This window comes from Hyperolius riggenbachi, chromosome 2 (genome assembly GCF_040937935.1).
Source record: "Hyperolius riggenbachi isolate aHypRig1 chromosome 2, aHypRig1.pri, whole genome shotgun sequence".
NCBI classification, from domain to species: Eukaryota; Metazoa; Chordata; class Amphibia; order Anura; family Hyperoliidae; genus Hyperolius; species Hyperolius riggenbachi.
Window position 1 is genome coordinate 139855286 of NC_090647.1, and position 15741 is coordinate 139871026.

The 15741-nt window shown below is 46.5% G+C and overlaps 1 protein-coding gene across 3 annotated transcripts in view; it reads left to right on the forward strand.

The window, feature by feature from the left end:
• Positions 1-204: 204 nt before the first annotated feature.
• The window catches only part of LOC137545841 (retinol dehydrogenase 7-like), a 95751-nt gene continuing 80214 nt past the window's right edge, over positions 205-15741 (forward strand). Inside the window, exons 1-2 of one of the 3 annotated variants that reach the window (XM_068267534.1) lie at positions 237-254; positions 4795-4855. The gene's annotated coding sequence lies outside the window, so the exon portion shown is untranslated. Of the gene's footprint in view, positions 255-4794; positions 4856-15741 lie in introns of all 3 variants that reach the window. The other 2 variants (XM_068267532.1, XM_068267533.1) reach the window with 2 other exon arrangements.

The following is a 15741-nucleotide window of genomic DNA, read 5'->3' on the forward strand; positions in this document are numbered from 1 at the left end:
TCCCCCTTTAAATTGGATAAAGACTACTGTTCTGTTTGGACTTGGTGTATCCTGATCCAGCCCGGTTTCTCTATTAGAGGTTGAGTGGATTCCTGCACATTCACTGACTCTGTCTCTTCTTTGTGAATACCTTGAGGCAGGTTCACAGCCCCTTCCCTCCCCTCCCCTCCCCACTGAAGTCAGAATCCCTGTCAGAGGCCTCTAATGGAGATTCCTGGTCAGGGACGCCTAGAGCTCTCTCTCTTGCTATCTTTGTGAGTAATCTGTCAATTCTGTTCATTTTCTTGTGATTGCAGCCTCTATTCTGCTTTGTATCTTTTCAGGTCTTCATAGGTGTTCACGCTGTTGATTTTACTTCTCTTATTCGCATGGTGATTATGTTTCATCTATGCACATTCTTTTTGTTGTATTTTGCACTACATTCTTTGGTTGTTTTTTCATCTTGTTAGCTGATTGTCCAGCCCTTATCTATTTTTTAAAGGAAACATCTGGGTTTAAAAAAAATTAAAAAAAAAGCAGATCTACTTACCTAGGGCTTCCTCCAGCCCCTGGCAGCTTATGTGTCCCTCGTCGCAGCTCTGCTCCCAGACGGTGGCCCAGGGTCCCCTCCATTGCAGCAACTGACCTGGTGAGGTCATCAGCCTCTGCGCCTATGCAGTACCTCGGCACTTGCACAGAATGCTCCCAGCTACATGAGCACAATCGCGGGTTCGCGCAGGCACAGAGGCTGACGACCTCGCCAAGTCGGCTGCTGCAATGGAGGGGTGGGCCACCGGCTGGGAACAGAGCTGCAGCGAGGGACAAACAAGCTGCCAGGACCAGAGGAAGCCCCAGGTAAGTAGATCTGCTTTAAAAAACAAACAAAAAAAACAGATGTTTCCCTTAAGGTTTCTTGCACACAGGGACGTTAGTAACGCAGCCTGTAACGCTCTCCCAACGCACAGCAATGTAACACAAGTGGACTGTTCACACTGCCCACGTTGCGTTACATTGTAACGCAGCAAAGTGCTGCATGCTGTGCGTTCTGTGCGGCTAAGCCGCGTTAGACTGTTTGCACATGCTCAGTCATGTTGGGGAGGAAGGGAGAGCGGCCGGGCACATGGCTAATTAATAATCTCAGCTCTGCCTGTTCAGTAAGCCAGCACCTATTCAGTAGGAGAGCTTAGGCAAGTCTCCCTAACACTGCTACTGCCTATAGAGCGCGTCCTAGTGGCTGCTGCTCTGGCGCTTTGAGTCCACCAGGAGAAAAGCGCGATATAAATGTTATTTGTCTTGTCTTGTCTTCTTCACTGCACTCAGTGACGTGCAGTGTTTACTTCCTGGAGCGGCCGCTCTGTGCTGCGATTGGCCGGGCGGGACCACGTGATGCCGCATGCGTCCAAGAGTACGCATCATGGCATCACGGACGCCAGAGTGAGCTGCACAACGCGGCTCACTCTGACGTCCACACCAGAGAGCACCAGGCGTTGCGTTAGGGGCACGTTATGTGCCCTATAACGTCCCCTAAAACGCAACGTCCTGGTGTGTAACTAGCCTAAAGCAACACTATAGTGAAAAAGTAGGCAGTTAAAATCTGACAGAACCAACAGGTTTTGGGCCAGTCCATCTCCTCATGGGGGATTCTCAGGGTTTTCTTTGTTTTCAACAGCATTTCTTGAACTGCAGTTTAACTGCCAAAATAGGAAGATACCAGCCAGCCTCCCTACTCACTTGCACACTATTTTGCTATTCAGGAAATGCTGTTAAAAACAAAGAAAACCCTGAGAATCCCCCATGAGGAGATGGACTGGCCCAAAACCTGTTGGTTCTGTCTACTTTTTCACTATAGTGTTGCTTTAGGCTAGTTACACACCAGGACGTTGCGTTTAGGGGACGTTATAGGGCACATAACGTGCCCCTAACACAACGCCTGGTGCTCTCTGGTGTATAACTACCTACATTTTTCGCGATAGTGGTCCTATGGCGAAATTTTTTTAAATTGAAAATATGTGCAAACATATACAAATAAGAAGTACGTTTTTTCCAGAGTAAAATGAGCAATAAATTACTTTTCTACTATGTTGCTGTCACTTACAGTAGGTAGTAGAAATCTGACAAAAGCGACAGGTTATGGGCTAGTCCATCTCTTCAAGGGGGATTTTCAGGGATTTATTTACTTTCAAAAGCATTTAGTGAATGGCAGTTGGTCTGTCCAACTGCCAAAAAACTGTGTAGCGAGCAGTGAAGCTGGCCAGCATCATTGTTTAAATCCTTTTTAGAGAATATCTTTATAAAGAATAAAAGCCTTGCTGAGAATCCCCCTATGAAGAGATGGACTAGTTTTCCACTGCCTCATTTAAGCATTGACACTTTGCTGGTTTGTTTTGGCTGTTGCTATTAACACTCTTTGCACTTTATACTGACTGCTGGATATCTCTATTATTCAGCCGTAATGCAATTCTGGTGCGTTCGTTAATGCTCCTTTTTGACTGGTAATATATGCACGTTTGCACTTAAAGAGGATCTGTAACTTTAAAAGATCCCCTGGGGGGTACTCACCTTGGGTGGGGGAAGCCTCCGGATCCTAATGAGGCTTCCCGCGCCGTCCTCCGTCCCTCAGGGGTCTCGCTGCAGCCCTCCGTGAAAGATGACGTCAATATTTACCTTCCCGGCTCCTGCGCAGGCGCTCTGACGGCTGTCGGCTCCGAACTACACGGAAATACCCGATCGCTGTCGAGTCTGCTCTACTGCGCAGGCACAAGTTTCCGGCACCTGCGCAGTAGAGCGGACCCGACTGAGATCGGGTATTTCCGTGTAGTTCGGAGCCGAAAGCAGCCACAGCGCCCCCACTGGAGCCAGCAAAGGTAAATATTGAACTGACAGTCGGGTCTGTCGCCGGCTGTTCGGAGGGCTGCAGCGAGACCCCCGTGGGACAGAGGACGGCGTGGGAAGCCTCATTAGGATCCGGAGGCTTCCCCCACCCGAGGTGAGTACCCCCAGGGGATGTTTTTGATGTCACAGAGTCTCTTTAAATTGAATGCTGCTATTATTTTGCACATTCAATTGTTGCTTGCCGACTCCGATAACCTTCTATGATTTTTATATGAATTTGACCATGTTACCTTATTTCTCACTATTGTTTTGCTGCTAATATTTGCACAAAATGACTAATAATCATGGCATAATATGTATGACTATTGGCAGTGGTGTAGCTAAGGAACTGTGGGTCCCGATGCAAGTTTTACATTGGGGCCCCCCCAAGCACTATACATAACAAATTATATGGCGCACCAGAACCTGGCAATGGCAACTACAGTGTCAGAGGTGCAAGAAGGCAATGGGAATCAGTTTGTCAATGATTTCCACTATTCAAAGTATCTATAGAAGTGATTATTATAAGCACAGGACCAATAGAGAGCTGATACTGTGGTTGAGAGAGGGCCCCGATGCGGTCGCAATCTCTGCACTCCCTATTGCTACGCCCCTGAATATTGGCAAGAAGTACTTTTGTTATCTATTGGTCGTTTTTGAGTGCTATTAATGGGCTCCCTTCCAGGGGCGTAACCAGAAATCACTGGGTCCCCCTGCGAAACTTTGGCTGGGGCCCCCTCCCCTGCTTTCTGCATGGATAAAATGAGAACCAATGTTATTCAATTGGCTAGTGCAAACTTGAATGTGTTTTCCCCACGCAGATAAAAATGACAACAATGATGCACTGCATGCATTGTCTCTATCAATTACATTAGCTTCTGTGATTAAACGTGCATGATTTCACTCACATACAGACACACATGGTGTGCAGAAAATGCACACAGAAAACCGACAGACCAGTTTTCTCCCAGCCTTATTACACTTACTCCATCTCTGATGGAGCACAACTAGCTCTGCAGACTTCTCCAGCATCAATACAGTACAGAGCACTTGGGGAGGAGGTGGGGAGGCTGGGGGCAGGGCATTGTACACAAGAACCTGTTGCCCACTGAATAGCGACTCCCTACAAATGTTTGTATGATTCCTTATCAATGGCTGAGTAGATGCAGTCATTAGAACAATTGTACAGAGAGCAGAACGTTTTTTTTTTCTCTCTGTGCCCTTAGTGTCAGTTTCTCAGGACAGGAAAAATAAACTTCTCCCCACAGGGCCCCTTGTAGCTTCGGGGCCCCCCTGCGATGCATCCCTTGCAGGGTCTATTGTTACGCCCCTGCTCCCATCCAATCAAGATTTTAATAGTTATTACTACTGAATTAGGCACATTAAAACACACCTGTAACACAAAAAAAGAGCCCCTATGGGATTCTTACTTCAGGAGGGGGAAGTCTCAAGATCCTAATGAGGCTTCCGTCCTCCTCTGTAGTCTCGAGGACCAGCGATGGCTCCCCCGCAAATCCCCCCAACAAGAGCTGACGAGTACTGTGCAGACGCAGCAGCACATGCCAATATTTATCTTCCCCAGCTCAAGCACAGGCGCCGTAGCAGCTTTCCACTGGGCTCAGGCGGAAATACCAGAGCCCAATCAGGTCCGCTCTACTGCGTAGGTGCAGGTCAATCAAGGTTGCCTTGAATTGAGGTTTAAAATGAAAAGCCAATTACAGTAAATTGATAATATCAGCACCTCTCTACTGCATCCAGGTTTATAACAATAAAAAAAAACATTGTTCATAATTCTCACTATATTTTTTTACTGCACACCATTAGTGCCCTGTTCACAGCTGGAGTGGATAAAGTGTAAATACTGACCCTCCCACTTCTTCTCTGTACAAATGAATTCCTCCTTCTATCAGAAGTCAAAGTCCATTCTGTGTTTCTATGTCACAGATACCTATATTCAGAATTTCACAAACGCAGCCAGTGTTTTCAGTAAACCAGCAGGACGCAGGTAAATATAATTATTTATAATGTGCATAATATTTTTGAATGCAAGTTTCTCTGTAAATCAGTGGTGTAACTACAATTCATGCCCCCCCCCCAATGTTTCCACCCCTTCCCCTGCCTTCCCTTGGTGCCCTGTGCATCCTTGGCACCCCTCTCACAAGGGTGATTATACATGTGTGGCCATCGTGATCTTCACACCCATAACAAGTGTGGACTCAAAAACAACTGATCTGAAGTATAGTCCCCTGTATTGGAGGAAGGGAGGCCCCCTGCAATCGCAGGTGTTGCTCTCCTATAGTTACGTCCCTGCTATAAACTTTTGTTAATCAAAAGAACGGGAGTGACATTCACAAAGTTTTCCTCATGTTTTTTTCTGCATGTGGAAAAAGTGCGGTAATAATGCGGAAAAATGTCCCCAAGAATCAGTAAATTAGAATTAATTTCCGCAAAATGAAATTCACAATGAAAAAGGGGCGTATTATTTATGTCTTTACTACTGATTTTTTTTATCACCTACAACTACCTGGTGGTATTTTTCTCTTTCACTTAAAATAAATGGAGTCTAGAGCCTTTAGCACTGTGTTCGCTGGACTTCGTTTGTCAATTTTGTCGTTTGTGGGGTTTTTTCCGTCTTTTTACCACTCATTTAACAGTCATTTTACACTGTTTTCCGCATGTTTCCGCACTCTTTTACCGCCATATACCCGCAAGCGGAAAACAAGCGGAAATTTTTTAGTGAATGCGGAAAAAAGACGGAAATTACCCAGCAGTAATTTTGCCGTAAAAAATCCATTACCGCATGTGTGATTGTGAATAGATCCCATTATGTATTAAACACTTTCATTTTCACAATGCTGCAGTGTTAGGCCTCTCTTCCATGGACTGTTGATAGGCAGTGAAAAGCCTCTCAAACTCTCACAACTGCTTGTGCTTGCTGAGCACACAGTTCAACAGTTCCTGGAAAAGAGGCCTTATGGTGTGTACACACTTGAAAGATAAATTAAAGATCTTATGCTGGGCATACACAGGTCGATCCGGCGGCCGATTACCCGCCGGATCGACCCCCGCCACGTCCCCGCTTGTCCGCGGATCGATTCCCGCTCGAGCGCGGAATCGATCCCCGTGGTGATCGGACACGTCGGATATTATCAATCGAGTCATCAGGCTCAATTGATAATCCTCCCCTCGACGCCGTGTATGCCCAGCATTAGACCAATTTTACCCCCTTCCATGTAGTATGAGAGCCATACTCTACACAGTCTATTCTATTGAGCTGAACTCCCCATCAGATAAAAATCTTAGCAAGATGCTGCACACAAAGATGCTGTACACATTCAAAAGATCAGTATCTGCAAAAGATCTGTTCCTGCAAAAGATCCGTTCCTGCAAAATGCATTCATAGTCTATGATATCTGCAGATCCTCATACACACCTTGTTTAAAGAGAACCCGAGGCAGGGTTCTGACAATGCAATCCATGTACAGAGGCTGGGTCTGCCTATACTGCCCAGCCTCTGTTGCTATTTCAATTCCCCCTAAGGTCCCCCTGCGCTTTGCAATCCCCCATAAATCACAGCCGCGCTGTGCGGGCTGTGTTCACATCTGTACTGTCAGTCTGCGTGCTCCCCCGCCTCCTGCATTTCTCCGGTCCCTGCCCGCGTCCCTTCCCTCCAATCAGCAGGGAGGGAAAGGGCGCGGGCAGGGACCGAAGCTATGCAGGAGGCGAGGGGAGTGGCAGACTGACAGTACAGAGATAAACACAGCCCGCTGTGACACACTGCGTGTCGTCAGCGCGGCTGTGATTTATGGGGGATAGCAGAGCGCAGGGGGGCTTAGGGGGGACTGAAATAGCAACAGAGGCTTGGCAGTATAGGCAAACCCAGCTTTGGCACGCTGCTTTCTCCGTTTTATGGGTGCTGTTCCAATCCTTCCAAGTGTCTCCTGTGGACAGTTTAGTGAATTGCAGTTGTGTAATGTCAGCCAACTCAGTGGTATCGATTTTAGTTATGGATGGTCAATGAGAAGCAAACAGTTTAAAGTTGATGTAGAATTCTGCAAATTTTGTATGCAAAAATGTATGCAGCTTGAAAATAGGCAGGATTCAATTGGTCAATTTTTAAGCTGCAAAAATGTACATACAAAATGTGCATAATTCTGCATCAGCTCAGAACAATTTACATCTCATTGACCATCCCTAATTTTAGTATAACCTAATGGCTGCTATAGGTTCTGATTAGGGGAGGTCAGTTATGGTCATTTAGATGTAAATCGTTCTAAGTTGATGCAGGATTGTGCACACTTTTTATTCAAATTTATGTGGCTTGAAAATGAACCAATCAAATCCCTCTGGATTGGAAACTGCTGTGCCGCATAGCACCGCCATGAATGTTGAAGCTCCACAGGAATATGAGTGCATTGCGTTGCAATGACATTGTCTGTTGCAATGCAACACAATGGACATAAGGGCCCTTTCACAATGAGCATGTTGCATTGATGACATCGAAATATAAGGCCTCTTTTCCACAGGCGGTAAATTCACCACCTTCAGCTGCTCCTGTCCATTGGTCGGGCGTTTGCTAGCCCTTTGCACAAGCAGTGGACAGGCAGCCCCCCCTCGTGCAGTTGCATGCCCAGATGTGACATGGATGTTTTTTGCCACTGAGTAGGGCCAGTGATTGTCAAATGCAGAGCCAGGACAAGGTCCTCCAACACCCAAGGCTGAGACACCAAAGTGTGCCCCTCCATCCCTCCCACCCCAATCGTCACACACTGATTGCTAATAGACTAAGAGGTGCCCTATGGGGGAGGGGGGAACGAATGTGTTTTTTCCAAAATAAATATGATGCTGTATTTTCTCCATTGAAAAATGGAGATTATTAAAAAAAAATGCAGACGCATAAAACACGCATACAAAAACGCACACAGCAGAAAATGCAAGGTTGTCTGCACAGACAAGTGTGCTCCCAGTGGAGTGTCTTCCCCAGGTGCTGGCTGACCATCCATCCTCCAGGAGCCTTTCTGTGGCCCCTCCTTTCCTGAGTATCAACAGTTTATTATGAACTGTTGATACTCAGGAAATGAGTTTATTTCAGTAATATAAATAAGGTCTAAATAAGGGCTTTAATTGCTTCTTATGATTAAATGTTGCTTAAAACTGGACTGTGGGCTTAAGCCTTGAACACTCGCTAGATGAAACTAGCATGTGTGCAGCAGCCCAATGCCAGCGATCTACCAGGTGAATCAATTCGGCCTATCGCCGGCGCTGCCTGAGAGAATTGTTCCTCCCACTCACCCTTCCCGCCGCTCCGTTAGATGTCACTGCCGTCAGGGCCGGATTTGTACTTTCCAGCGCCCTAGGCCAGCTGTCAAAGACCGCCCCCCCCCCCCCCCCATTCTGTCCAACTCTGACTAGTGATGACTGGGTTGAATGGGCTCCTGTCTGTTTTGCTGCTTTGCCCTCCCTGTTCAACAAAGAAGCAGTGCATGTTCTGTCCACTCCATGTAATTTTGCACTCCTGCCTGGATGCACAGCAGCCGATAGTGTTCTGGGCTTACATAATTCAGAAATGATGCTCATATATGAGCAGCACTTGTCAGTACGCATACCCATAACACTCCCAGCCTCAGCTGCTGTGCACATCCGTACGGGAGTGCGTAATAACAAGAAGCCCGAGAGGACAGAGCATGCACTGCTTCTTTGTCCTCTGTGCGACTTGCTTCAGTCAGAGCCACAAACAGGTGATGGTGCAGCGCAAAGGAGAGAAACCCATCCAAACCAGAGAACAGGTAAGTAGAAGCAGGGCCGGGCTGAGGCAGAGGCTGGAGAGGCTCCAGCCTCAGGGCGCAGTGTAGGAGGGGGACGCACAATTCATTCAGCTGTCATTCCCAATTGTGTTTGAAGCAGAAAGAAATAAGAAAAGGGGATACATGACAGTGACTGCAAGCTAGATAACTAGAGATTAAGGTGTTGGGGAGGTTGGGGGCCCTGGGGCACCTATTAGTCTAATAGCAATCAGTGTGTAAAGGCTGGGGTGGGAGGGGTGGAGGGGCGCACTTTGCTGTCTCAGCCTTGGGTGCTGAAGGACCTTGTCCCGTCTCTGAGTAGAAGCATCCCATACTACACACGCTGGCATAGATATAGTGTAATGCTAGGTACACACGATGCAATTCTGACAGATTTACTGTCAGATCGATTATTTCTAATGTCTGATCAGATTTCAGTTTCATTTTTCAATCGATTTTCCGTTCATTCAGAAAATCTATCGGATAGAAGATCGGACATGTTGGAAATAGTCGATCTGACAGTAAATCTGTCAGAAAATTGCATTATGCATACCTAGCATAGGCTCAGGTGTACTTTACACAGTGACAGGGGCAAGTTAAGACCGATCTTAATCAGTCAGCAGGAAGTTTTTACATTTTTACGTAATAGAATGATAATATTTATTGGCTAACCAAAAGAAAACAGTGAGCCTTTGGCTAATGAGCCATCTTCAGACTTTGTTCCTGTATACAAGATGTTAGGAGTAGGACGCACAGCTATATATACAGTCAGCAGGAGATGCATACATTGTTTTGTAAATATAAATAAATGTAATACAGTTGTCATTCTGTTTCAAAACATCCTGCTTTCACTGATGGTTAACACAGTACAATGCTTTGCTGATTCTAAAACATGTCAGGAAAGAGTTAAACTGTAGCAAAGAGAATGTTACTGTCATTCCTTAGGAAAGAAAACAAACCATAAATCTAACAGGTCTCAGGTCTTTAACAGCTCTGACCAAGTAATAAACATCAGTCAGTGGGAGAGGAGAGCTGATAATTCCTGTCCGTGCATAAAGAAACTAATCTGAACTCAAAAGTTCTACTACTTGAGCACTAGAGTTGGGCCGAACCTCCGATTTTCGGTTCGCGAACCGGGTTCGCGAACTTTCGCGAAAGGTTCGGTTTGCGTTAAAGTTCGCGAACCGCAATAGACTTCAATGGGGATGCGAACTTTGAAAAAAAAAAAATAATTATGCTGGCCACAAAAGTGATGGAAAAGATGTTTCAAGGGGTCTAACACCTGGAGGGGGGGATGGCGGAGTGGGATACATGCCAAAAGTCCCCGGGAAAAATCTGGATTTGACGCAAAGCAGCGTTTTAAGGGCAGAAATCACATTGAATGCTAAATGACAGGCCTAAAGTGCTTTCAAACATCTTGCATGTGTATACATCAATCAGGTAGTGTAATTAAGGTACTGCTTCACACTGACACACCAAACTCATCGTGTAACGCACCGCAAACAGCTGTTTGTGTAGTGACGGCCGTGCTTTACTGGTGCGCACCATGGCGAGAGTGCAGGTTTTGGTGGCTTTACAGCCCATATGGTCACCTGGCTGATGTAGCTGAATGACAGAACAGTGACTGTCCAGCTGATCAAATTTGGTCTGACCACAATGAGGCAACGACCTTATTATCGTGGGTGTGCCCCCCGAGACACTCATCTAGGCGCCGGTCATTGCTACATTGTGATACGCAAGCCCCTTCACCACGGCAAGGTAATGATCACGAAGGGGAATGGGCGCATGTACATGCCTTTTCTTTTGTTGTTGCAGCTGCCCGCAGTGCAGCCAGAAAAATTAGGCAGTCATGTACACGCACCCGAAAAATTATTACATTATTACAGATGCGGTGGGTTCACTGAACAGAACAGGTATGCAGTGGCGGGTTCACTTAACTGCACAGGTATGCGCACTGATGCGGTGGGTTCACTGAACAGAACAGGTATGCAGTGGCGGGTTCACTAAACAGAACAGGTATACAGTGGCGGTTCACTAAACAGAACAGGTAAGCAGTGGCAGGTCCACTGAACAGAACAGATATGCAGTGGCGGGTTCACTTAACTGCACAGGTATGCGCACTGATGCGGTGGGTCCACTGAACAGAACAGGTATGCAGTGGCGGGTTCACTAAACAGAACAGGTATACAGTGGCGGGTCCACTGAACAGAACAGGTATGCAGTGGCGGGTTCACTAAACAGAACAGGTATGCAGTGGCGGGTCCACTGAACAGAACAGGTATGCAGTGGCAGGTTCACTAAACAGAACAGGTATACAGTGGCGGTTCACTAAACAGAACAGGTATACAGTGGCGGTTCACTAAACAGAACAGGTATGCAGTGGCGGGTCCACTGAACAGAACAGGTATGCAGTGGCGGGTTCACTTAACTGCACAGGTATGCGCACTGATGCGGTGGGTTCACTGAACAGAACAGGTATGCAGTGGCGGGTCCACTGAACAGAACAGGTATGCAGTGGCGGGTCCACTAAACAGAACAGGTATACAGTGGCGGTTCACTGAACAGAACAGGTATGCAGTGGCGGGTTCACTTAACTGCACAGGTATGCGCACTGATGCGGTGGGTTCACTGAACAGAACAGGTATGCAGTGGCGGGTTCACTAAACAGAACAGGTATACAGTGGCGGTTCACTAAACAGAACAGGTATGCAGTGGCGAGTCCACTGAACAGAACAGGTATGCAGTGGTGGGTTCACAGCACAGGTATGCAGTGGTGGGTTCACAGCACAGGTATGCAGTGGTGGGTTCACAGCACAGGTATGCAGTGGTGGGTTCAATGAACAGGTATACAGTGGCGGGTCCACTGAACAGAACAGGTATGCAGTGGTGGGTTCACAGCACAGGTATGCAGTGGTGGGTTCACAGCACAGGTATGCAGTGGTGGGTTCACAGAACAGGTATGCAGCCAGACAGGAACAAGCTAAGCCTAACTAATCTTTCCCTGAGAGACAGTCTGCAGCAGCTCGCCCTACTCTGACTAATGCAGGCACACGAGTGGCCGTAATGGCCGCCGCTGCCTGCCTTATATAAGGGGGGGTGGGGCTCCAGGGGCTAGTGTAGCCTAATTGGCTACACTGGGCCTGCTGACTGTGATGTAGAGGGTCAAAGTTGACCCTCCATGTGCATTATGGGGCGAACCGAACTTCCGCAAAGGTTCGCCTGCGGGACGCGAACGCGAACCACTGAAGTTCGCATGGAACCGTTCGCAGGCGAACCGTTCGGCCCAACTCTATTGAGCACATATATTTTTCTTCTCACAGCAGCTTGTATGTCCCCACTCATCATACTAAGGACAATATCCTCAGATGACAATAGATGCTGTCATCACACACACTCTGTAGTGAGAGAGATGCAGGGATCTCTGGAATTCAGGCAGAATAGAGCAAAGCAGAAGTGATTTACTTTGACATGTGACCTCTTATCTCTCCAAGTCCTGCGCCCTGCTGAATTTTATCGCCCTAGGCCTTGACCTTTGAGGCCTTTCCAGAAATCCGGCCCTGACTGCCGTGCTGCTCCGTCGGCCCTCTGCTGCCCTGCATGACTACAGAGCATGTCACTAGCCTGCAGGCTAGCGACACATCTGTACAGCATCTGCCCTGACTGATAGGTGAACTTGTGCTCTGCTCATGTTTAACAGTGCAGTCTGAGAATGCACCACTGCACAATTTAAAGCTGCACCGTTCAGTGTTACTAAATGTGTGCAGGGCTGAAATAGAGAGCAATGGGAGAATGTGCCAGAGCCCTTGGATAGTCTGAGGTTAACCTCCTCCCACCCCACAGATACCAGAGGGTTACACCATGGAAGCTTGGTGTAACAACCCCCCCCCCCCCCCCGCCCTTTTTCCTACCTGAGATATCAATATCCTTACAAGGTGCCTCCCTGACGCCCCCTTCCCCCCATTATCAGAATTGGATAGCCTGTGAATCTCTGATCCACCTAAGTTACCAGAACAGCCTGGTGTAACTCCCTTATCACCATACAGATATTGTAATTATGTAGCCTGGTGTTCCCTGGTCTCCTCCAACCTCCACCCCCTAAACATTGTAGAGCAGTAGTAAAGCAGGAGTGTCTTACCAGGAACGATCTGTCCTCCGGTCCTCCACAGCAGCAGCTCACCGTTTAACCTCCGGCATGTGGTGTCTATGTCACAAGTGGACAGCAACATGTTTGCTTTTTCAGTAATCTCGACTTGTGCTCTGTGAGGTTCATATACACCGTAGATTTATTTATTTAATTTTTAATTTTTACATTTTTTTAAGATTTTTTTTTTTTTACATTTTCAGAAACCGTTATAAACCAAACAAGTTAGTAGATCTGAAAGTAAATGCAGCCTTTGTTAATTATTTGATACATCATCATTTTAACATCAAGAAATAGTAACATACCACAAATCACTTTAAAGGGAGAAAAAGGCATACATATGAATTGACCGCCAGGAGACTTGGGCGGTGGATACAGCCGGTATGGCTTATCCTGCTGCCGCAAAGGTTTCCGGCCGTGCTACATACTATTCCCCCTCCAGGCCGCCATGGATGGTGGGGAATGATGTAATTCGGATTTCAGCTATTGCTGGAGGCCGAATTACAGTGTTTTAAAAGCAACTTCAGCTTCATCTTCTGACGGTACCAAAGTTACTGACTGTGCGCCGCTATAGCCGTAATTCCTATTACGGCCTATGGTGGCACCAGCTGTGCTAAAATCTCCTGCACTCGAGAAAAAGAGTCATTTTTATAACATTCCATGGTGTAAGCATCCTTTTATATAAAAGGTATAAATGGTAATAACCTATCAATTAGGCCCCTTTTCCACGAGCAATTGACAGGAGATGAATTCACTGTCTGTCAGATGCTCCAGTCCACCAGCTGGGTGCTTGCTAGCACTTGGCACGGGCAGCTCACAGGCGGCCCCCCATGCAGTTGGGCAATGTAGGATTTTTTTAAATGCATCTCTTGTAAGTGAACTATGTTAACGTGTTCCTTAGGACATGATCTCAAAATTCCAGATCTCTTTTCGAGGTGTTAAGACCCTTGGTGTTTAATAATAGTATTTTAGTATGAATAAGCGATGTCATTTCCACCATTCAAAAAGAGATGCCAATAAGGGTCATGAAAATAGAATATAGTTTGAAGAAAAAGGAGAAATTACAAAAAAAATAAGGAAGAACAGATAAGCACATTGACCTTTTCTTCAAATCAAATGGTATTTGTACATTGGCCATACCCAGGTGGCCTGCCATTGACACACTTGGTCCCCAAGTGGGTGGATCCTTGAATAAATGGTGTAGTACTGTGGGGTACTAGGCATGTGTTAGAATGGTGAGTGTGCTCCATTTCCCATCCATAATTAATCCAGCACACACACACATTCACCAGGCTATGTTTATTCCTGAATAAATAGGCAGTAGAGGGTGGTAGTAGAGTACATTGACATTCACTATGCATAAGAAGCTGGGTAAGGGTAGATTAAACTCAGCCAAGAGGGTTAAAGATCGCATAAGGCAATAATCTGGTTGGTGTGCAGCAGCCCGATACTTTGTTTAGAGATCATGCCGGATCATCAGGCTTGAACGCCGCCCAACATAATTGTTCTTATATGCGCCCCACCCACTCCATTGTGCACTGCACATCACCTGTCCGCAGCTCTCTACAGTCACAGAGCATGTTACTAGCCCTCAGGCTAGGGAACAGCCTCTTCCATTAACTAATGCCCAAGGGGTCGTGTCCCAATCTCTGCAGGGCAACACTAGTCGGAAGTGTGTACAAGGTTTTATGCCTGGTACACACATCCAATTTTCACTGTCCAATATTACCATTTCCAAGTAGTATTAGAGCTCGCCTACACAATCTGTTCATATTATTCAAAATCTGTTGGCCCTCACACTATATGAAAGTGGTAACCAAATCAGCAAATCATATTATTATAACCACAACATTACACAGAAAACCATTTCGGCCCGTGGGTATTTTTCACCTTATGGACGAGAGGAATTTTTTACATTTCAGCGCTCCTCCCTTTCATTCCCCAATAGCGTTATCACTACTTATCACAAAGAAATGATCTATACCTTTGTAACGGCGGGGTGCCACAACTCAGATGTCTGATTATATGGTGATCTGCAGAATCACCAATAATGCAGACGCTATACTTGATTATTGGTGATCTACAGAATCACCAATAATACTAGTATAGCCACAAGGATGCTATGAGTGTAGTGCTTGGTGCAACCGTAACTTTAATAGTTTTGTGAGACATCACCAGAAGGGCTGGTGAGGTACAATCAGTACACTGACAGTATAATAGCGTACAAGCCCCAGCAAGCTGGAGATACTGATACTAAAGAGATAGAATCTCCCCAGGAGCGCATGATTCAGACTGCACTGCAGCCTAGTGATCACCCGAGGAGCAGGTGATTAAGACAGTACTGCAGCCTAGAGGACACCTGATGAGCAGGTGATTCAGACTGTACTGCAGCCTAGTGATCACCCTAGGAGCAGGTGATTAAGACAGTACTGCAGCCAAGAGGACAGGAGATACAAACAGTACTGCACTAATGATCACCTGAGAGGCAGGCGATTCAGACTATACTGCAGCCTAGGAGCAGGAGATACAAACAGTACTGCACTAATGATCACCTGAGAAGCAGGCGATTCAGACTGTACTGCAGCCTAGGAGCAGGAGATACAAACAGTACTGCACTAATGATCACCTGAGAAGCAGGCGATTCAGACTGTACTGCAGCCTAGGAGCAGGAGATACAAACAGTACTGCACTAATGATCACCTGAGAAGCAGGCGATTCAGACTGTATTGCAGCCTAGGAACAAGAGATACAAACAGTACTGCACTAATAAATAACTTCACCAGAGGAGCTGGTGAAGCTAGCACCTCACCAGTGGTGAGGGCCCACTGGTGAGTAGAATGGTCAGACAGGCAAGGTTCAGCAACAGAGGGGTTAGTTTCAGAACAGAATTGTGAGACAGAAAAGTAAACGGTAATCAGGCAGAGGTTCAACAACTTTAAGGCAGATAGGCAGAAGTACAGAATCAGA